The 22,756-nt window shown below is 39.2% G+C and overlaps 1 non-coding gene across 1 annotated transcript; it reads right to left on the bottom strand.

Moving 5' to 3' along the window:
* Window positions 1-11,888: 11,888 nt before the first annotated feature.
* On the bottom strand, window positions 11,889-11,996 carry LOC130952321 (small nucleolar RNA R71). The gene has a single exon (XR_009074502.1). It is a non-coding gene; the product is annotated as a small nucleolar RNA R71 (small nucleolar RNA).
* Between the last annotated feature and the right edge of the window lie 10,760 nt (window positions 11,997-22,756).

Genomic DNA, 22,756 nt, shown 5'->3' with positions numbered 1-22,756 from the left:
TTGGCTCTTGAAAGAATGATGAAAAAGGAGAACATGTTACTGAGGATCTGAAAAATCATAAAAATGATTCTTGAAGCAAGAAAAAGCAGTGAATACAAAAAAAAAGAGGGAGAAAAAGAAAAACGAAAAAAAAAGAAAACAAAAAAAATATATAGAAAAAGAAAGAAAAAGAAAAAAGAGTTGTGATCCAAGGCAATAAGAGTGTGCTTAAGAACCCTGGACACCTCTAGTTGGGGACTTTAGCAAAGCTGAGTCACAATCTGAAAAGGTTCACCCAATTATGTGTTTGTGGCATGTATGTATCCGGTGGTAATACTGGAAGACAGAGTGCTTTGGGCCACAGCCAAGACTCAATAAAGTAGCTGTGTTCAAGAATCATCATACTTAACTAGGAGAATCAATAACACTATCTGGATTCTGAGTTCCTAAAGAAGCCAATCATTCTGAGTTTCAAAGGATAGAGTGAGATGCCAAAACTGTTCAGAGGCAAAAAGCTAAAAGCCCCGCTCATCTAATTAATACTGATCTTCATAGATGTTTTTGGAGTTCATTGCATATTCTCTTCTTTTTATCTTATTTGATTTTCAGTTGTTTGGGGACAAGCAACAAATTAAGTTTGGTGTTGTGATGAGCGGATAATTTGTACGCTTTTTGGCATTGTTTTTAGTATGTTTTTAGTATGATCTAGTTAGTTTTTAGTATATTTTTATTAGTTTTTAGTTAAAATTCACTTTTCTGGACTTTACTATGAGTTTGTGTGTTTTTCTGTGATTTCAGGTATTTTCTGGCTGAAATTGAGGGACCTGAGCAAAAATCTGATCCAGAGACTGAAAAGGACTACAGATGCTGTTGGATTCTGACCTCCCTGCACTCGAAGTGGATTTTCTGGAGCTACAGAAGCCCAATTGGCGCGCTCTCAACGGCGTTGGATAGTAGACATCCTGGACTTTCCAGCAATATATGATAGTCCATACTTTGCCCAAGATTTGATGGCCCAAACCGGCGTTCAAAGTCACCTACAGAAATTCCAGCGTTAAACGCCGGAACTGGCACCTAATTGGGAGTTAAACGCCCAAACTGGCATAAAAGCTGGCGTTTAACTCCAAGAAGAGTCTCTACACGAAAATGCTTCATTGCTCAGCCCAAGCACACACCAAGTGGGCCCGGAAGTGGATTTTTATGTCATTTACTCATCTTTGTACACCTTAGGCTACTAGTTTTCTATAAGTAGGACCTTTTACTATTGTAATAGAGAGTCTTTTGATCATGTTTTGATGATTGAACTCACTTTGGGAGGCTGGCCATTCGGCCATGCCTATACCTTGTTCTTATGTATTTTCAACGGTGGAGTTTCTACACACCATAGATTAAGGTGTGGAGCTCTCCTGTACCTCGAGTATTAATGCAATTACTATTGTTTCTTCTATTCAATTCCGCTTGTTCTTGTTCCAAGATATCACTTGTTCTTCAACTTGATGAATGTGATGATCTGTGACACTCATCATCAATCTCACCTATGAACAAGGTGACTGACAACCATTCTTGTTCTACAAGCATATGAGGCTTGGTGAATATCTCTTGGATTTCTGATTGCATGATGCATGGTTGATCGCCTGACAACCGAGTGCTCGACTGACAAACGAGCCAGCCATTCCGTGAGATCAGAGTCTTCGTGGTATAGGCAAGAACTGATAGCGGCATTCAAGAGAATCCGGAAGGTCTAACCTTGTCTGTGGTGTTCTGAGTAGGATTCAATGATTGAATGACTGTGACGTGCTTCAAACTCCGAAAGGCGGGGCGTTAGTGACAGACGCAAAAGAATCACTGGATTCTATTCCGGCCGGACCGAGAACCGACAGATGATTAGCCTATGCTGTGACAGAGCATCAGGGTCGTATTTTCACTGAGAGGATGGGAGGTAGCCATTGACAACGGTGAAACCCTACACGAGCTTGCCATGGAAAGGAGTAAGAAGGATTAGATGAAGACAGTAGGAAAGCAGAGAGACGGAAGGGAAGGCATCTTCATACGCTTGTCTGAAGCTCTAACACCAATGATATACATAAGTATCCCTATCTTTATCTTTTATGTTATTTTCGTTTACCACTATACCCATTTGAGTCTGCCTGACTGAGATTTACAAGGTGACCATAGCTTGCTTCATACCACCAATCTCCGTGGGATCGACCCTTACTCGCGTAAGGTTTATTACTTGGACGACCCAGTGCACTTGCTGGTTAGTTGTGCGAAGTTGTGTTTATGCCATGATATTGAGCACCAAGTCTTTGGAGCCATTACTAGGGATCTTTTATGTTTTGAAAAGTATTGATCACAATTTCGTGCACCAGTAATATCCCATAAAATTTGTTTGATCACAAGATGAGTTGAACTCCATTTGAATTTTGTAAAACACAATCACCAAAGAAACTGAAATTCATGTCTCAGATGAGATTTGCTTAGTAAGGCAAAAACACAAACACCTTGGTTTCAACTTAAAAAAGAAAATTAAAAGAACAAGAACAAAGAAAATGCTTAATCTAGACTTCTCACCCACTTAATCATTGTCGATCTAAATCAATCCCCGGCAACGGCACAAAAAACTTGATGAGGGAAAATTAGATTTCCACACAAACTCACCGGCAAGTGTACCGGGTCGCATCAAGTAGTAAAACTCACTTAGAGTGAGGTCGATCCCACAGGGATTGATGGATCAAGAAACTTTAGTGACGTGATTAGTTTAGTCAAGCTAACATTGGTAAATTAGGTGAAATTGAACAACAGAACGTAAATGACAAGGAATTTAAAGTTGTAGAATGTAAATAAATTACAGAATGTAAATGGGCAAAAAACATAAAGAACAAGAAAGGTAAAGTGCAGCAAATGTAAAGGGAATTGGGTGTAGAGAATTGAAAAAAAGCAGTAAATCAAATAATTGAAGAGATCTTGAGAACAAGTGACAGAAAATTTAAAGTGCAGGAAAATTTAATTCAGATCACAGTAAGCTCGATTGAAGAATTACAGAAAGTAAAATTGCAGAAGAGGAAAATTTAAGCAGAGGATTGTAGAAATTGAAATTTGCACAAACTGAATTCAATGTAGCTCAAGTGTAAAAAAGTACAGAAGAATAAAAAGTGTTTCAAGAGAGCTTTCTATTCTACTCCTACTCCTAATGCTCTCTAGCAGAGCCAGCCTATCAAAAACTTGATGAGGGAAATTAGATTTCCACACAAACTCACCGGCAAGTGTACCGGGTCGCATTAAGTAGTAAAACTCACTTAGAGTGAGGTCGATCCCACAGGGATTGACGGATCAAGCAACTTTAGTGAGGTGATTAGTTTAGTCAAGCTAACATTGTTGAATTGGGTGAAATTGAACAACAGAACATAAATGACAGGGAATTTAAAGTTGAAGAATGTAAATAAGTTGCAAAATGTAAATGGGCAGAACACTTAAAGAGCAAGAAAGGTAAAGTGCAACAAATGTAAAGGGAATTGGGTGTAGGGAATTGAAAGAAAGCAGTAAATCAAACAATTGAAAAGATCTTGAGAACAAGTGACAGGAAATTTAAAGTGCTAGAAAGTTTAATTTAGATCACTGTAAGCTCGATTGAAGAATTGCAGAAAGTAAAATTGCAAAAGAGGAAAATTTAAGCAGAGGATTGTAGAAATTGAAATTTGCACAAACTGAATTCAATGTCGCTCAAGTGTAAAAAAGTGCAGAAGAATAAAAAGTGTTTCAAGAGAGCTATGTATTCTACTCCTACTCCTAATGCTCTCTAGCAGAGCTAGCCTCTTTTCTAAAATGGAACATATGCCTTTTTATAGGCTTTTACAAAAATGAAAAATGAAAATGAAATTCAAAACAAAATACAATTCAAATGAAATTCCTAATCTAACTGATCCTTGTGCCTTTGAGTGATGATAATGGGCTTTGCTTGCTTTGGATTTGAAGAAGAGTGGATCCGGATGGCTTGGTTCAAGTGGCATGGGTCATGGTGCATTCTGGTTGAATTTTGGTTGGAGGCATGCTCCAGTGGAGTGCTCCATTTGGTTTTGTGAGCATAGCGCTCACTAGCCTTGGCCTTGTCATGTGCCACAGTGTAGCGCTCGCTAAGTGAGCGTTGCGCTCGAATAATGAGCGCTATGTCTAGTGCTCCCTTTGGTGCAGCGCTATGCTTTCCTAGTTTCCTTGGCAAGAGCTCGAAAGTGCTCACTCTTGTGAGCATAGCACTCACTTGCTTTGAGCGCTACTCCCTTGTGTTGCCTTGGATGAGCGCTGCTTCCTTCCTTGCTGAGGGCCACGAAAATGCTCACAAAAGTGAGCATAGTGCTCACTTGCTTTGAGCGCAACTTGCTTTGGCCTTCCTTGATGTAGTGCGCGCCCAGCTTCGAACCTTGGCCAGCGCATGTTTGGTGCCTTGGTGAGTGCTTTTTGGGCCTTAAAGATGCCTTTCACTTGTACGTCAATTTCATGCCAATAATGGATTGCTATATATCGTTGGAAAGCTCTGAATGTCAGCTTTCCAATGCAACTAGAAGCCCATCAATTGAACATCTGTAGCTCAAGTTATGGTCCTTTGAAGAAGGCATGGTCATGCTGTTTTGGAGGCCGAAAACGCTCAATCTTGTGAGCGTAGCGCTCACTTTAGTAAGCGCAGGCAGTTTTGAGGCCAAACTTTATGCCAGATTTTGAAGCCCAAAATTAATGTGCATCCCATACTATTATATATCGTTGGAAATCTCTGGATGTCTACTTTCCAATGCAATTGAGAGCGCATCATTCTAAGCTCTACAGCTCAAGTTATCCACATTGGAAGGTGAAGAGGTCAGCTGGCCTTACTGCAGGTTGATACCATGTTCATCTATGCACTTTCAGGGCAGGTTTTCTCCCTCAGATTTAGTGTCTACCATGTTGTGCTATATATTCTTGGAAAGATCTAGATGTCTACTTTCCAATGCCACTAAAATCATCTCATTTGGAGTTTTGTAGTTCAAGTTATTCTTGTTGGAGTGTGAAGATGTCAGGGTTGCAAATCCTCTTTGCTCCTCCTTGAGTTTGTTTCCAACTCTTTTGCCACCTTGGGAGTATGATTCTTCTTTTAGTGGTTTTATTGCTCCTTCTCCTTCATCTTTTCACCTATCATCAACCAAACAAATACATCAAAGCCTTGGCATAATCATCAAATCTTGTATCATTCATATTATCAACTAAATCTTGCAAGAAATCTAATGAAAATGCATAGAATTACCAATGTTTGATTGAATCAAGACAAGCATGAAATTCTCACTCAAACACTTACTTATTGCCTAGAAATGCATGAAAACCAAGTGAAAACTAATGAAATAGGCTTGTGAAACTAGCCTAAGATGGCTTGTCATCAAGTTCCACCTTCCTACTTCTGTGTCTATTCTAATTCTTGTTTCTTATATTTAGATTTACATGATCACTAGTAGTATTTAAATTTCTATTTAAGTTTCTGTCTTTTAAATTTTAGAATTGCATAAGCATTATTAGGATTTAAGTTTTTATTTCCAATTAGCTATAAAATGTTTCTCTTATCATCTCATTTGAACTTGAATAAAATTTTGATTTTTTTAGAAGCAGTAATGATACATAAATTTTGAATTTTATATTAAGAATAGTTCAATTATTTGATGTGGTGGCATTGCTTTTGTTCTCTGAATGTATGAATGAACAGTTATATTTGATATTGGAGTTAAGAATGTTGGCTCTTGAAAGAATGATGATAAAAGAGAAGTATTATTGGTGATCTGAAAAATCCAAAAATTGATTCTTAAAGCAAGAAAAAGCAGCAAAAAAAAAAGAGAGAAGCAAGCAGAAAAAGAAAGAAAAAGAAAAAAGTCAATAGCTCTTTAAACCAAAAGGCAAGAGCAAGGATCAAAGGCTTTGAGTTTCAATGGTTAGTAGGGCCTAAAAGAAATAAAATCTTGGCCTAAACAGTTCAAATGAGCTGCTCCCCTAACTATATGCTTGTGGTGTGAAGGTGTCAAGTGAAAAACTTGAGATTGAGTAGTTAAAGTCGTAATCCAAAGAAAAGAGTGTGCTTAAGAACTCTGGACACCACTGGCTAGGGATTCTAGCAAAGCTGAATCACAATCCTAAGGGGTTCATCTAGTTAAGTGTCTGTGGCGTTTGTGTATCAGTGGTAATACTGAAAAACAAAGCGCTTAGGGTAACGACCAAGACTCTAAAGAATCTGTGTTCAAGAATAAAAAAGAACTAAACTAAGAGAATTAATAATATCATCTAGATCCTGAGTTCCTAAAGATGCCAATCATTCAGAGCTTCAATGGAAAGTGAGATGCCAAAACTATTCAGAAGCAAAAAGCTACTAGTCCCGCTCATCTAATTGAAACTGAGCTTCATTGAGAACAAGCAACATTTTAAGTTTGGTGTTCTGATGAGCGGATATTTTATACGCTTTTTGACATTATTTTCATATAGTTTTCAGTATGTTTTGTTTAAGCTTTATTATGATTTTATAGGTTTTAGTGCAAAATTAACAATTTTAGATTCTACTTTGAGTTTGTGTGTTTTATGGTGATTTCAGGTATTTTCTGGCTGATATTGAGGAGCTCGAGCAAAAGTCTGATTCAGAGACAGAGAAAAGACTGCAGATGCTGTCAAGATCTGACCTTTGTGCACTGAAAGGAGGTTTTCTGGAGCTACAGAAGTCCAAATGGCATGCTCTTAATGAATATGAAAAGCTAACATCCAGGGCTTTCCTGAAATATATATTAGTCTATATTTTGCTTTGGAAATGAAGGCCCAAAACTGGAGTTCAACACCAGCTACCTGCCCCATTCCTGGCGTCCAACGCCCATAGGGGAGCAGCTACCGTCCAACGCCAAAAAGGGAGTCCCAAGCCAGAGTTCAACACTCCTAAGGAGTCCTAGCACGTGGAGATACCTTTGGCTCAGCCCAAACACTCACCAAGTGGGCCCGAAAAGTGGATTTTTGCACTACAAGACTAGTTTATCTTATTTTTGTAATCCTTAGTTAGCAAATTAGTATATATAGGAAGAGATCACTTTTGTTTAAAGACTTTTAACTTTTGATCTTCTTCCTCCCCCATTCTATTTTCGAACAGCATTATGTAGAGTATGAGTCACTAACCTCCTAAGGTTAAGGTTAGAAGCTCTGCTGAGTTTTATTGATTAATAATATTACTGTTCTAGTTAAATATATCTGATTCTATTCTCTTATGCATTCTTGTTCTTCATCTCATGAATTAAGGGTGACCAATAACAATCACCCTTGTTCTACATGGGTTCCATGTGAGTCCTGACCCAGATAGTGTTGAACCAAAGCTAGAGATTGTATTGCGGATTCCAATATAGTACCTGGGTAACTTTGGATATGTGACATGAAATCCTGTTGACCGTGGGTAAGTGAGGTCTATGTGGCACTAAGGCTAAATTCTGAGAAGCAACGTTCTCTGATCTGAAAGACCTGCCTTGTCTGTGGCACCTTGAGTAGGATCGTGAAGGGGAGTGGATTGCTTAGAGCTTCATCTTCTGCTACAGTGAGAAACCTAACAGTGGCTTGATGAGAGGATATGAGTCACTTGCAACATGGTGGATTGCTACAGTGGAGGAGGTTAACTTAATGAGAGGACGTGAGTTAATCACCTACGGCTGCCACTGAAGGAATTAGAAAGTTATTGAAGTAGACAGTAAGAAAATTTAATCTAAAAAGACAAAGCATCTCCGAAGCCTCAACCATTCTCATACCATTGATTCCTCATCTATCTAGGAACGTTTTCTTTATCTATTCTATTTTATGCATTTTTCGTGACAAACTATGATTTCTAAACTAAGATCTGCAAGGTAACCATTGCTTGCTCAAACCAAAAATCTCCGTGGGATCGACCCTCACTCACCTGAGGTATTACTTGGACGACCCGGTATACTTGCCGGTCTATCTGTGCGAAACTTGCAGAGCTAGTTTCGTGCACCAGTTCTCCTACGGGAGTCTATCAAACTAGCAATTCAGGTGATAAACCACTATTTTATGGGTTATATTGTGTTTAATTGAGTGGTTTTTATCAAATTCTTGCACACTTATTGATGAGCGGATAATTTATACGCTTTTTGGCATTGTTTTTAGTATGTTTTTAGTATAATGAGTTGAGTTTTTAGTATATTTTTATTAGTTTTTAGTTAAAATTCACTTTTCTGGACTTTACTATGAGTTTGTGTGTTTTTCTGTGATTTCAGGTATTTTCTGGCTGAAATTGAGGGATCTGAGCAAAAATCTGATCCAGAGACTCAAAAGGACTGCAGATGCTGTTGGATTCTGACCTCCCTGCACTCGAAGTGGATTTTCTGGAGCTACAGAAGTCCAATTGGCGCGCTCTCAACGGCGTTGGAAAGTAGACATCCTGGGCTTTCCAGCAATATATGATAGTCCATACTTTGCCCAAGATTTGATGGCCCAAACCGGCGTTCAAAGTCACCTACAGAAATTCCAGCGTTAAACGCCGGAACTGGCACCTAAATGGGAGTTAAACGCCCAAACTGGCATAAAAGCTGGCGTTTAACTCCAAGGAGAGTCTCTACACGAAAATGCTTCATTGCTCAGCCCAAGCACACACCAAGTGGGCCCGGAAGTGGATTTTTATGTCATTTACTCATCTCTGTACACCCTAGGCTACTGGTTCTCTATATATAGGACCTTTTACCATTGTATTTATCATCTTCGGACATCTAGTTCTTAGATCATTTGAGGGCTGGCCTCACGGCCATGCCTAGACCTTGTTCTTATGTATTTTCAACGGTGGAGTTTCTACACACCATAGATTAAGGTGTGGAGCTCTGCTGTACCTCGAGTATTAATGCAATTACTATTGTTCTTCTATTCAATTCCGCTTGTTCTTTGTCCAAGATATCACTTGTTCTTCAACTTGATAAAGGTGATGATTGACACTCATCATCATTCTCACCTATGAACAAGGTGACTGACAACCATTCTTGTTCTACAAGCATTTGAGGCTTAGTGAATATCTCTTGGATTTCTGATTGCATGATGCATGGTTGATCGCCTGACAACCGAGTGCTCACCTGACAAACGAGCCAGCCATTCCGTGAGATCAGAGTCTTCGTGGTATAGGCAAGAACTGATGGCGGCATTCAAGAGAATCCGGAAGGTCTAACCTTGTCTGTGGTATTCTGAGTAGGATTCAATGATTGAATGACTGTGACGTGCTTCAAACTCCGAAAGGCGGGGCGTTAGTGACAGACGCAAAAGAATCACTGGATTCTATTCCGGCCGGACCGAGAACCGACAGATGGTTAGCTTATGCTGTGACAGAGCATCAGGGATGTATTTCCAATGAGAGGATGGGAGGTAGCCATTGACAACGGTGAAACCCTACACGAGCTTGCCATGGAAAGGAGTAAGAAGGATTGGATGAAGACAGTAGGAAAGCAGAGAGACGGAAGGGAAGGCATCTTCATACGCTTGTCTGAAGCTCTTACACCAATGATATACATAAGTATCCCTATCTTTATCTTTCATGTTATTTTCGTTCATCACCATACCCATTTGAGTCTGCCTGACTGAGATTTACAAGATGACCATAGCTTGCTTCATACCACCAATCTCCGTGGGATCGACCCTTACTCGCGTAAGGTTTATTACTTGGACGACCCAGTGCACTTGCTGGTTAGTTGTGCGAAGTTGTGTTTATGCCATGGTATTGAGCACCAAGTCTTTGGAGCCATTACTAGGGATTGTTTATGTTTTGAAAAGTATTGATCACAATTTCGTGCACCAAGTTTTTGGCGCCGTTGCCGGGGATTGTTTGTGTATGGACAACTGACGGTTCATCTTGTTGCTTAGATTAGGTATTATTTTTCTTCAGAGTTCTTAAGAATGAATTCTAGTGTTTCAAGGTGATGTTCTTATCATCACCAAAGCTGATTGATCATCATCAATTTAGCTCTTGAATGCAATGTCCTGCTGAAGCTTAGCTAGCTATGTCTAATTCCTTTAGACTAAAGCTTTAGACTAACATTGCATGATTCCTGGAATTCTAATTAAGAATTTTGATACCTTTATTTTCCTTTTCACCTAATTTTCGAAAAATAACCAAAAAAAAAAATTAATTACAAAAGCATAAAATCCAAAAATATTTCTTGTTTGAGTCTAGAGTCTCATCTTAAGTTTAGTGTCAATTGCATGTTTCTGTTCTTACTGCATTCATGCATGTGTCTTCATTAATCTTCAAGTTGTTCTTGATGATTTTCTTGTTTTGATCTTTGAATTCTATTGACTTGAGTGTTTTGTTGTTTCCCATATATACAAACTGCTAAGTTTGGTGTCTTGCATGCATTGTTATTTGAATTTTAGTTGCATTTTGATTATTCCTCATTATTAAAAATCCAAAAATATTTTTTATTTGTGTCTTTTCAAGTCAATAATACAGAGAATTGAAGATTCAGAACATACTGCAGAGGAATCACACAGAAAAAGCTGGGCATTCAAAAATGCCCAGTGAAAAAGACAGACTGGCGTTTAAACGCCAGCCAGGGTGCCTGGCTGGGCGTTTAACGCCCAAAAGGGTAGTAGTTTGGGCGTTAAACGCCAGAATGTGCACCATTCTGGGCGTTTAACGCCAGGATGGCAAAGGGGGAAGATTTTGTTTTCAAAATCAATTTTTTTTCAAGTTTTCAAAGTTTTTCAAAATCAAATCTTTTTCAAAATTAATTTCTTTCCTTTTTCAAAGATACTTACTAACAATTAATGATTTGATTGAACATTTCAAGTATGTTGTCTTTTCTGTTGAGAAAGGTTTAATGTTTGAATCATATCTTTTCTTGTTAGGCAAGTCATTAATTTTTAAAATCAAATTTTTTTTATTGTTTTCAAATCATATCTTTTTAAAATTGTTTTCAAATCATATCTTTTTAAAATTGTTTTCAAATCATATCTTTTCAATCACATCTTTTTAAAACCAATCATATCTTCTTAACCACATCTTTTTCAAAATAGTTTTCAATCAAATCTTTTTGATTTCTAATTTCAAAATCTTTTTCAAAAATCACTTGATTTCTTTTCCACTTTTATTTTCGAAAATCAATTAGTGTTTTTCAAAAATGTTTTCAAAATCTTTTACTTAATTTTCGAAAATTACTTCCCTTCTTCTCACATCCTTCTATTTCTGAACTAACTCTACTCCTTAATGCAAAATTCGAACTCCATCTTCTTTGATAAGTTCGAATTTTCTACTTCTGTCTTCTATTTTTCTTTTCCTCTGACACCTAAAGGAATCTCTATACTGTGACATAGAGGATTCCACATCTTCTTGTTCTCTTCTCCTTCATATGAGCAGGAACAAAGACAAAGGCATTCTGGTTGAAGCTGACCCTAAACCTGAGAGGACCTTGAAGCGAAAGCTAAGAGAAGCTAAGGCACAACTCTCTGTAGAGGACCTGACCGAATTCTTCAAAGAAGAAGACATGGCAGCCGAAAACAACAACAATGCCAACAATGCAAGGAAGGTGCTGGGTGACTTTACTGCACCTACTCCCGACTTCTATGGGAGAAGCATCTCTATCCCTGCCATTGGAGCAAACAACTTTGAGCTTAAGCCTCAATTAGTTTCTCTAATGCAACAGAATTGCAAGTTCCATGGACTTCCATTGGAAGATCCTCATCAGTTTTTAGCTGAGTTCTTGCAAATCTGTGACACAGTCAAGACTAATGGGGTTGACCCTGAGGTCTACAGACTGATGCTATTCCCTTTTGCTGTAAGAGACAGAGCTAGAATATGGTTGGACTCTCAACCTAAAGAAAGCCTGGACTCTTGGGAAAAGCTAGTCAATGCCTTCTTGGCAAAGTTCTTTCCACCTCAAAAATTGAGTAAGCTTAGAGTGGAAGTTCAAACCTTCAGACAGAAGGATGGAGAATCCCTCTATGAAGCTTGGGAAAGATGCAAACAATTAATCAGAAAATGTCCTTCAGACATGCTTTCTGAATGGAGCATCATAGGTATTTTCTATGATGGTCTCTCTGAACTATCCAAGATGTCTTTGGATAGCTCTGCTGGAGGATCTCTTCATCTGAAGAAGACGCCTACAGAGGCTCAAGAGCTAATTGAAATGGTTGCAAATAACCAATTCATGTACACTTCTGAAAGGAATCCTGTGAACAATGGGACTAGTCAGAAGAAAGGAGTTCTTGAGATTGATACTCTGAATGCCATATTGGCTCAGAATAAAATATTGACTCAACAAGTCAATTTGATTTCTCAAAGTCTGTCTGGAATGCAAAATGCACCAAGCAGTACTAAGGATGCTTCATCTGAAGAAGAAGCTTATGATCCTGAGAACCCTTCAATGGAAGAGGTGAATTACCTAGGAGAACCCTATGGAAACACCTATAATTCTTCATGGAGAAACCACCCAAATTTCTCATGGAAGAATCAAGAGAGACCTCAACAAGGTTTCAACAACAATAATGGTGGAAGAAACAGGTTTAACAATGGCAAGCCTTTTCCATCATCTTCTCAGCAACAGACAGAGAATTCTAAGCAAAACCCCTCTGACTTAGCAACCATGGTCTCTGATCTAATCAAAACCACTCAAAGTTTCATGACTGAAACAAGGTCTTCCATTAGGAATTTGGAAGCACAAGTGGGACAGCTGAGCAAGAAAATTACTGAACTCCCTCCAAGTACTCTTCCAAGCAACACAGAAGAAAATCCAAAAGGAGAGTGCAAAGCCATCAATATGGCCGAATTTGGAAAGGAAGGGGAGGAAGTGAACGCCACTGAGGAAGACCTCAATGGGCGTGCACTAGCCTCCAATGAGTTCCCCAATGAGGAACCATGGGAATCTGGGACTCAAAATGAGACCATAGAGATTCCATTGGACTTACTTCTGCCTTTCATGAGCTCTGATGAGTATTCTTCCTCTAAAGAGGATGAGTATGTCACTGAAGAGCAAGTTGCTAAATACCTTGGAGCAATCATGAAGCTAAATGACAAGTTATTTGGAAATGAGACTTGGGAGAATGAAACTCCTTTGCTCACCAAAGAACTGGATAACTTGTCTAGGCAGAAATTACCTCAAAAGAGACAAGACCCTGAGAAGTTTTCCATACCTTATACCATAGGCACCATGACCTTCAAGAAGGCTCTGTGTGACTTAGGGTCAAGTGTAAACCTCATGCCTCTCTCAGTAATGGAGAAGCTAAGGATCTTTGAAGTACAAGCTGCAAAAATCTCACTAGAGATGGCAGACAACTCAAGAAAACAAGCTTATGGACTTGTAGAGAATGTTTTGGTTAAGATTGAAGACCATTACATCCTTACTGATTTCATAGTCCTAGAGACTAGGAAATGCATGGATGAAACCATCATCCTTGGCAGACCTTTCCTAGCCACAGCAAAGGCTGTGATTGATGTTGATAGAGGTGAACTGATCATTCAAGTGAATGAAGAATCCTTTGTGTTTAAGGCTCAAGGATATCCCTCTGTCACCATGGAGAGGAAGCATGAAGAGCTTCTCTCAATTCAGAGTCAAACAGAGCCCCCACAGTCAAACTCTAAGTTTGGTGTTGGGAGGCCACAACCAAACTCTAAGTTTGGTGTTGAACCCCCACATTCAAACTCTAAGTTTGGTGTTGGGAGGTTCCAACATTGCTCTGAGTATCTGTGAGGCTCCATGAGAGCCCTCTGTCAAGCTACTGACATTAAAGAAGCGCTTGTTGGGAGGCAACCCAATGTTATATTTTATATATTTTCCTTTGTTATTTTATGTTTTTTTGTAGGTTGATGATCATAAGAAGTCACAAAATCAATTGAAAAAGCAAAAACAGAATGAAAAACAGGAAGAAAAACAGCACACCCTGGAGGAAGAACTCACTGGCGTTTAAACGCCAGTGAGGGTAGCAGTTGGGCGTTTAACGCCCAGTCTGGCACCATTCTGGGCGTTTAACGCCAGAAAGGGGCACCAGACTGGCGTTAAACGCCAGGAAAGGGCAAGAACCTGGCGTTAAACGCCAGAAAGGGGCACCAGCCCGGCGTTTAACGCCAGAATTGGCTCAAAACGTGATTTTGAAAGCCATTTGGTGCAGGGATGACTTTTCCTTGACACCTAAGGATCTGTGGACCCCACAGGATCCCCACCAACCCCACCACCACTCTCTCTCTTCTTCCCCCATTCACCAATCACCTCATTACCTCTTCCCCAAAACCCCTTCACCTATCAAACCCCATCTTTCTCTTCACCACTCACCTCCATAAAACCCCACTTACCTCACCATCCAAATTCAAACCACAAAGCCATCTCCCTCTCCTCCATTTTTTCTTCTTCTACTCTCTTCTTTCTTCTTTTGCTCGAGGACGAGCAAACCTTTTAAGTTTGGTGTGGTGAAAGCATTGCTTTCAGTTTTTCCATAACCATTTATGGCATCCAAAGCCGGTTCAACTGAGAAGGCATGACCTCAAGCCCATCACTAAGAAGAAGATGGAGCAAACAAGAGACCCCTCTCATCATGAGATCCCTGAGATACCTCAAGGGATGCACTTTCCTCCACAAGACTATTGGGAGCAACTGAACACCTCCCTAGGAGAATTAAGTTCCAACATGGGACAACTAAGGGTGGAGCACCAAGAACATGCCATCCTCCTCCATGAAATTAGAGAAGATCAAAGAATCATGAGAGAGGAGCAACAAAGACAAGGAAGAGACATTGAGAAGCTCAAGCACTCCATAAGACCTTCAAAAGGAAGAACAAGCCGCCATCACTGAGGTGGACCCGTTCTTTAATCTCCTTATTCTTTATTTTCTTGTTTTTCGAAATTTTTATGCTTATGTTTATCCATGTTTGTGTCTTATGATCATTAGTGTCTTAGTGTCTATGCCTTAAAGCTATGAATATGAATCCATCACTTTTCTTAAATGAAAACTGTTTTTATCACAAAAGAACAAGAAGTACAGGATTTCAAATTCATCTTTAAAACTAGCTTATTTAGTTTGATGTGGTGGCAATACTTTTGTTTTTTGAATGTATGCTTAAACAGTGCATATGTCTTTTGAATTTGTGGTTCATGAATGTTAAAATTGCTGGCTCTTGAAAGAATGATGAAAAAGGAGACATGTTACTGAGGATCTGAAAAATCATAAAAATGATTCTTGAAGCAAGAAAAAGCAGTGAATACAAAAAAAAAAGAGAAAAGAAGGAGAAAAACGAAAAAAAAAGGAAAAAAAAAAGAAAAAGAAAGAAATAAAGTTGTGATCCAAGGCAAAAAGAGTGTGCTTAAGAACCCTGGACACCTCTAATTGGGGACTTTAGCAAAGCTGAGTCACAATCTGAAAAGGTTCACCCAATTATGTGTCTGTGGCATGTATGTATCCGGTGGTAATACTGGAAGACAGAGTGCTTTGGGCCACGGCAAAGACTCAATAAGTAGCTGTGTTCAAGAATCATCATACTTAACTAGGAGAATCAATAACACTATCTGGATTCTGAGTTCCTAAAGAAGCCAATCATTCTGAATTTCAAAGGATAAAGTGAGATGCCAAAACTGTTCGGAGGCAAAAAGCTACTAGTCCCGCTCATCTAATTTGGAGCTTAGTTTCATTGATAACTTGGAGTCTATAGTATATTCTCTTCTTTTTATCTTATTTGATTTTCAGTTGCTTGGGGACAAGCAACAATTTAAGTTTGGTGTTGTGATGAGCGGATAATTTATACGCTTTTTGGCATTGTTTTTAGTATGTTTTTAGTATAATGAGTTGAGTTTTTAGTATATTTTTATTAGTTTTTAGTTAAAATTCACTTTTCTGGACTTTACTATGAGTTTGTGTGTTTTTCTGTGATTTTAGATATTTTCTGGCTGAAATTGAGGGATCTGAGCAAAAATCTGATCCAGAGACTCAAAAGGACTGCAGATGCTGTTGGATTCTGACCTCCCTGCACTCGAAGTAGATTTTCTGGAGCTACAGAAGCCCAATTGGCGCGCTCTCAACGGCGTTGGAAAGTAGACATCCTGGGATTTCCAGCAATATATGATAGTCCATACTTTGCCCAAGATTTGATGGCCCAAACCGGCGTTCAAAGTCACCTACAGAAATTCCAGTGTTAAACGCCGGAACTGGCACCTAAATGGGAGTTAAACGCCCAAACTGGCATAAAAGCTGGCGTTTAACTCCAAGGAGAGTCTCTACACGAAAATGCTTCATTGCTCAGCCCAAGCACACACCAAGTGGGCCCGGAAGTGGATTTTTATGTCATTTACTCATCTCTGTACACCCTAGGCTACTAGTTCTCTATATATAGGACCTTTTACCATTGTATTTGTCATCTTCGGACATCTAGTTCTTAGATCATTTGAGGGCTGGCCTCACGGCCATGCCTAGACCTTGTTCTTATGTATTTTCAACGGTGGAGTTTCTACACACCATAGATTAAGGTGTGGAGCTCTGCTGTACCTCGAGTATTAATGCAATTACTATTGTTCTTCTATTCAATTCCGCTTGTTCTTTGTCCAAGATATCACTTGTTCTTCAACTTGATAAAGGTGATGATTGACACTCATCATCATTCTCACCTATGAACAAGGTGACTGACAACCATTCTTGTTCTACAAGCATTTGAGGCTTAGTGAATATCTCTTGGATTTCTGATTGCATGATGCATGGTTGATCGCCTGACAACCGAGTGCTCGCCTGACAAACGAGCCAGCCATTCCGTGAGATCAGAGTCTTCGTGGTATAGGCAAGAACTGATGGCGGCATTCAAGAGAATCCGGAAGGTCTAACCTTGTCTGTGGTATTCTGAGTAGGATTCAATGATTGAATGACTGTGACGTGCTTCAAACTCCGAAAGGCGGGGCGTTAGTGACAGACGCAAAAGAATCACTGGATTCTATTCCGGCCGGACCGAGAACCGACAGATGGTTAGCCTATGCTGTGACAGAGCATCAGGGACGTATTTCCAATGAGAGGATGGGAGGTAGCCATTGACAACGGTGAAACCCTACACGAGCTTGCCATGGAAAGGAGTAAGAAGGATTGGATGAAGACAGTAGGAAAGCAGAGAGACGGAAGGGAAGGCATCTTCATACGCTTGTCTGAAGCTCTTACACCAATGATATACATAAGTATCCCTATCTTTATCTTTCATGTTATTTTCGTTCATCACCATACCCATTTGAGTCTGCCTGACTGAGATTTACAAGATGACCATAGCTTGCTTCATACCACCAATCTCCGTGGGATCGACCCTTACTCGCGTAAGGTTTATTACTTGGACGACCCAGTGCACTTGCTGGTTAGTTGTGCGAAGTTGTGTTTATGCCATGGTATTGAGCACCAAGTCTTTGGAGCCATTACTAGGGATTGTTTATGTTTTGAAAAGTATTGATCACAATTTCGTGCACCACTTATTCATATGAGTTGCATGACTTTACAATTCCTTCCTAGCTTAGTTCTATGGTTGAAAACTTGCTTCCTAGAGATCTTTTAATTTCGTATTTTAATTCCCCTTTATACCATTCGATGCCGTGATCCGTATGTTAAGTATTTTAGGCATCATAAGGCAGGAATGGCTTAGAGAATGGAGATGAAGCTTGCAAAAATGGAATGAACACAAGAAACTAAGGAGATGACTAGCGAACACCGACGTGGACGCATGGCTCACGCGACCGCGTGAAATCGAGAAAACCGCAGTGATGCGTTCGCGTGCATGACGCGAACGCGTATATTGGAGTTTGCACAGATGACGCGCATGCGTGGACGACGCGTATGCATGACATGCGCGATCTGCAGAAAATTCAGGAAACGCTGAGGACGATTTTGGGCCACGTTTTGACCTAGTTTTTGGCCCAAAAACACAGAATAAAGCCAGGAAACATGCAGAGACTCAATTAATACGGAGCATAAGCTGATAATACAAAATTTTTAGGTTTAGATGTAGTTTTTAGAGAGAGAAACTCTCTCCTCTCTCTTAGGTTTTTGGATTTAGGATTTCTTTTAGGAATAAGATTTCTACTCAATTTCCTGGTTCAATGTTCCTTTTATTTATTTTCCCAATTTAATTTATGAACTTTTCCATGTTAGATTTGAATATTCTATTTAATGCAATTTAAGGTATTTCAGATTTATGATTGCTTTCTTTTATTTATGATATAAATAATTTATATTTTTCCCCTTTGCTTTCGTTAAGTAATTGGTAATACTTGAGTTATCAAACTCAGCAGTAGATTGAGATTTGGGAATCGCTGATTGATTTGGACCGCTCTAAAGCTAGTTTTTCCACAGGAGTTTACTAGGACTTGAGGAATCAAATTAATTTATCCACTTGACTTACCTTCATAGTTAGAGGTTAACAAAGTGGGAGCAAAAATCCAATTCTCATCTCACCTGATAAGGATAACTAGGATGGGATTTCCAGTTCTTATATCTTGCACTGGTTTTCATGATAATTAAGATTATTTTTCTTCTCATTTAAATTACTTATTCCTTATTTCAAAAACCCAAAATAAAATATATCTTTTTCCATAACCAATAATAAATCATACTTCCTTGCAATTCCTTGAGCAGACGACCCGAGTTTTGAATACTTCGGTTATTTATTTTTATTGGGTTTGCTTAAGTGACAAACAAAACTTTTGTACGAAAGGATTCTCTGTTGGTTTAGGAACTATTCTTACAACGCGATTATATTCTTGTGAATTTCTTTACCGATAGAAAGACCGTTCGTCAAAATGGCGCCGTTGTCGGGGAATTGCAAACGTGTGCCTTATTATTGGTTATTGTAAATATTTTTCTTGTTTGTTTTCTTTGCTTTGATCTAAAAATTCTAAGTTTAGTGTCATGTTATTATTTTTCTCTTTCCTCATTAATTTCAAAAATATATTTTCTCTTTATTTTAATTGATTTCTTAGAAAATTACAAAAACATTTTTTCAGATTTTTATTTTAAAATTTTTATCTTATCTTATCTTAGTTTTAAATTTCAAAATTCAAATCTTTTTCAAATATCATATCTTTTTCAAAATCTTATCTTATCTTATTTCAAAAATCAAATTTCAAATTTCAATATTTAAATTCCAAAATTCAAAATTAAATATTCAAAATTTAAATTTAAAATTTTAAAAATCAAACCTTTTCAAAATTTAAACCTTTTTCAAATGTTTATCTTATATTGTTGTTAGTATTTCTAGTTTTAGGAGTTTATTTTCATTAATTTTTATTAGTTTTTATTTTCTTTAGCTACCATGAACTCTCACAACTTTGGCTATGAGTCTGGTTACAATTATGTTGCAGGGATAGGAGATTACAATGAGAACATGCATCAAGGATGGGAGAATCAAAGGTGGATGGAGCCACAGGGATTTGATCAACCTTCTTGGCAACAGCCTCCACCAACATACTATGACCAAGAGCCATTCTAAGAAGCATATCAAGATAATGGCTATGGTGATCGCTCTTTTGATTATCAACAACCACCCCCATACGCCTATGAACCCCCTCCCTCCTCAATATAGCTTTGAACCACCATACTCACAAGCCCCTTACCACCAAACACCCCCATATGACCCAAATCCATATCCACCATACCAACCACCATATGAACCATACATAGAACCACCCTAATTTCACAACAATTGCCCCCTTCCTCTTCTTATGATGAGATGCTTCAATCTTTTGCACAAGGACAAAAGACCATGGAAAGAACACTTATCGGTCTGACCTCCGCTATACAAGCCCTTGTCTCCCAGATTGGATCATCCAATACCTCCAACAATCAACCCTCAAGCTCCAATGTACCTCCTTTTTAACTACAGAATGATCTCTCCATCCCATCACCACCATCCATGGAAGAGCACCCACATCCATCAATCCAAGAGCAACATGATCCCAATGATTCTATTGACATAGAACAAGAGAGTAGGGATCATCTTCGCGAATTCATACTTCATAAGGAGCTAGAGGAGGCCCTAAAGGTGAAGGTAGTAGAGACCCTTGAAGTCGAAGGAGTGGTTGAAGAATTAGTGAAGGAAGACATCAAGGAGGAGTCTGATTTTGTCTTAGAGCAAGAGGAGGCCCAAAATTTGGAGATAGGAGAGACCATTGAAGATGAAAGAATAGTTGAAAGGAGTTGTCATGGAAAGAAAATCATCAAGGATGAGTACGATTTTATACTAAAACAACTGGACAAAGCCGCAATAGTTAAAGAGAAAGTGGTTGAAGACTTAGGAGATGCGGAACCTCCATGGGAAAGTCAAGTCATAGAGCCTCCTTCCAAGACACTTGAAATTGATGTTGAGGAGGATAGTGCACAACCTCCAAGGCATGCTCCTTATGAAGAATTAGATGGAATGGAACAAGAAACAAGTTCCCTTGGTGATGATAATCATGAATCAAGCCCTCCTAGTGATAAACTTGCATCCACAATTGAACCCCTTGAGTTTGGAGAACCTTCTCCAAGTGAATCTGAAGATGATGTGGAGGTAGACTTTTCTCGACCTCCAACTTATGACTTGAGTGACAGGGAAGAATTAGAAGATTTTGATCAGGGCGCGGTTGAAATTGAAGAAGCTTACAAAGAGGTGGAAGTTATCCAGGAAGAACACAAGGGAGTGGAGCTTGCAAGACTATTGGAAACACCCTTCCCCAAGCCATCACCATCTATCCTTTCATTCAAGTGGGTAAACATTTTATCTCTAAGCTTTATCATCCCACTTGAATATAGCTTACTTGAGACGGATGGTCAACTCAGAGCTCTTTGTGGCATTAAGAGTAAGAGGGAGATGGTTAGTGGTAGGAGTCGTCATGCAAGATTCAATATAGTGGAAAGCTCAAAGTTTAAACGCAAAGGTTGGTGTAAAGCTCAACTGAATGGGTCTAGGAAGTTGTTTAGATGCCTTAGTGAGAATTCAGATTGCTTACCACCCGGACGGAATCATCATGTTCCACTTGAAGACGGGTGCAGAAACAAGATTTGGGATCCGGGAATATGTGAGGATCAAATTTGGGAGCTCAAAGCTTGTAAAGAACTCCATTAAAGCTTGAAGAATCTACCTGCTATTAATAGAGATTATTGGAAGTTCAAGCATTGGTGGAAGTTTTAAGACAAGTTCAAGCATAAGCCACCATGACAAAGAGCTCACCAAATGTCCAACTTAAGGACTTTAACTAAAAGTACTAGGTGGAAGACAACCCACCATGGTATATTCTTTCCTTCTTATTCATAGTTTTATTCTATTTTATTTTCATTTTTATTAGTGGTCATTCATAAATTTTGCGTAAGCATCTGCATTCTGCATTTTTGCATTTAAAAAAAAAACACGCACGCGACGCGTAAGCGTCGCTGACGGGCCCGCGTCACAAGTGCATTGGGAAGAATGAACAGAAAGTCACGCGGGAGCGTGGCTGGAGGCGTGCCTTAGGCACTAACACGCCCACGCGAATGCGTCTCTGACGCGTCCGCGTCCTTTGCCAGCCTTCCACGCGTGCGCGTCACCCACGCGCACGCGTGACCCCGCGAAATCGACGTAAATGGGCGTATGGCAGCAAGTTGTGATGGAGTGGAGCTGGAACCATGCTAGAAGCACAAGCCCTACCACACGAACACGTACCCCACGCGTCCGCGTCATTTTAAAAGAAAGACCATGCACGCGTGCGCGTCACCCACGCACACGCGTCACCCTGAATTTTGGCAATATGCGTTTGAGACAGAGAGTTGTGTGAACGCGAGGCTGCTCTCGCACCACTAGCACAAATCAAGTCACGTGTCCGCGTGACCGACGCATCCGCGTCACTTGAAAATATCGCATCTCACGCGATCGGGTCACCCACGCGTCCGCGTCACCTGCGCCGCACAGTTTATCTAGATCAGCGCCAGAATTCCTATCTTTTCTTCCCTAATCCTAATTCTTTCTCCCTCGTTCTTATTTATTTCTTCCTCTTTTTTTCCTTACTTCTTCTTCCTTTCTTTCACTTCTCATCCTTCTTTTCTTTCATTCTATTTTACTTAATTTATCTGCATACTTTCATTCATTATATTTTAATTTTGTGCATATTTTATTTTCTTTCCTAAAGTTATTCTCTTTACATTGGTTTACTTGTTCATATTCTGCTGTTATATCTTTTCTGGTATTATTTTGGTGCTTAGTGACTTGTTTTCCACTGTTGGGTAATATTATTTAAGTCAATACTAATCTTTTATGATACTTGTATTAATTTTTCATTGACATGAATTTATATTGTCTTTCATTACCCATACTCCTCCCCTTTGTTGCAATTCTTGCACTATTGATATGCCATGTGCTTCTATTGCTTTCTCATGTGCATGTTGTAGCTACCATGTAAATGAGACCCTTATTATTTGGCATTAACCCACCCATACGTTATTTATTTTCTTATCTTTATTTTTGGGTTACCTTTCTTCTTTTTCTCTTCTTTCAGGATAGCCACCACGAAGGGAGAGGAAAAGCTTCTTAATGGGGTGACAGACAAGTCCATCTACACAATCTCTGGAGAAAAACGGCAGTTGGAACCGCCTGTCCACCTGCACATCTTAGCATGCACCGAGGACGGTGCAATCTTTAAGTGTGGGGAGGTCGATACCGATCTCCATGGGTTAGTTATTATCATCTCAACACCAATGTCTTATTTTCTTTATTAGTTCATTGTCGCATTGCATAATAGATTGCATGTGTAGTTGATTGTTTGCATTTAAGTACTACTTGGTTGAAAAATAATAAGTTTCTTTTTAAG

This window comes from Arachis stenosperma, chromosome 9 (genome assembly GCF_014773155.1).
Source record: "Arachis stenosperma cultivar V10309 chromosome 9, arast.V10309.gnm1.PFL2, whole genome shotgun sequence".
Taxonomy (NCBI): Eukaryota; Viridiplantae; Streptophyta; class Magnoliopsida; order Fabales; family Fabaceae; genus Arachis; species Arachis stenosperma.
Note: the sequence above shows the minus strand (reverse complement) of the source record. Positions and strands in the feature narration are given on the sequence as shown.